Source organism: Sarcophilus harrisii, chromosome 2 (genome assembly GCF_902635505.1).
Source record: "Sarcophilus harrisii chromosome 2, mSarHar1.11, whole genome shotgun sequence".
In the NCBI taxonomy this organism is placed as follows: domain Eukaryota; kingdom Metazoa; phylum Chordata; class Mammalia; order Dasyuromorphia; family Dasyuridae; genus Sarcophilus; species Sarcophilus harrisii.
The window spans coordinates 111,719,591-111,721,050 of record NC_045427.1 but is presented as its reverse complement, the minus strand read 5'-3'; the positions used below and the strand labels follow the sequence as shown (position 1 = coordinate 111,721,050).

The 1,460-nt window shown below is 33.0% G+C and overlaps 1 non-coding gene across 1 annotated transcript; it reads right to left on the bottom strand.

Moving 5' to 3' along the window:
• Positions 1–1,038: 1,038 nt before the first annotated feature.
• Positions 1,039–1,145, bottom strand: LOC111718925. Its single transcript, XR_002769293.1, has one exon. It is a non-coding gene; the product is annotated as a U6 spliceosomal RNA (small nuclear RNA).
• Positions 1,146–1,460: the final 315 nt, after the last annotated feature.

Here is a 1,460-nt window from a genome sequence, read left to right as displayed (position 1 = left end):
CTCCTTATTATTTCTCTAATTTCCTCTTCATTGGTGGAAGGTTCTCCTTTTCATTTTAAGACTACTAATTTCATTTTCCTCCTCCTTTTTCTAATCAGATTTACCAAGGACTTATCTATTTTATTGGCTTTTCATAGAGACCAACTCTTAGTTTTATTAAATAGTTCAATAGTTTTTTTACTTTCAATATTTTTAATTTCTCCTTTTAATTTTAAATTTCCAATTTAGTATTTGATTGGGGTTTTAATTTGGTCTTTTTTAGTTTTTTAGTTGCAAGCCAATTCATTAATCTTTTCTTTCTCTGTTTTATTCAAGTAAGCCTCTAAGGATATAAAATTCCCTCTTATTACCGCTTTGGCTGCATCCCACAAATTTTGGTATGATGTCTCATCATTGTCATTATCTTGAGTGAAATTATTAATTGTATCTATAATTTGCTGCTTCACCCAATCATTTTTAAGATGAGATTGTTTAGTTTCCAATTACTTTTTGGTCTATTTCCCCTAACTTTTTGTTGAATGTAGTTTTATTGCATCATGATCTGAAAAGAAAGCATTTACTATTTCTGCTTTCTTGCATTTAATTTTGAGGTCTTTATGTCCTAATATATGGTCAATTTTTGATAGGTTCCATGAACTGCTGAGGAAGTAAGTATATTCCCTTCTATCTCCATTCAATTTTCTCCAAAGATCCAACATACCTAATTTTTCTAATATTCTATTTACTTCTTTAATTTCTTTCTTATTTGTTTTGTGGTTTGATTTGTCTAATTCTGAGAGTGCAAGGTTGAGATCTCCTACTATTACAGTTTTGTTGTCTATTTCTTCTTGCAACTCTCTTAACTTCTCCTTTAGGAAGTTGAGTACCACACCACTTGGTGCATATATGTTTAATATTGATATTGCTTCGTTCTTTATGCTACCCTTTAGCAGGATGTAGTTACCTTCCTTATCTCTTTTAATTAGATCAATTTTTACTTTTGCTTGATCTGAGATAAGGATGGCTACCCCTGCTTTTTTGACTTCACCTGAAGCATAAAAAAATATGGAACGCTTCACGAATTTGCGTGTCATCCTTGCGGAGGGGCCATGCTAATCTTCTCTGTATCGTTCCAATTTTAGTATATGTGCTGCCGAAGCAAGCACAGCCTCCTCTTTCTTTTACCCTTTCCCCTCTTACTTCCCTATAGGGTGAGACAAATTTATGAAATGAAACATGTCTGATATTCTCTCTTTGAGCCAAATCTGATGAGATTAAGATTCACACAATGCTCATCCCCCTCCCTTCTTTCCCTCAAATGTAATAGGTCTTTTTCGCTTCTCCATGTGAAGTAATTTATCACATTTTATCTCCTCTTTCCTCTTCTTCCAGTAAAACCCCCTTTCTACACCCTGGTTTCTTTTTTATATTATCACAATAAAGTCAAATTATACCTACTACCCTCTAAGTATACCTCTAAC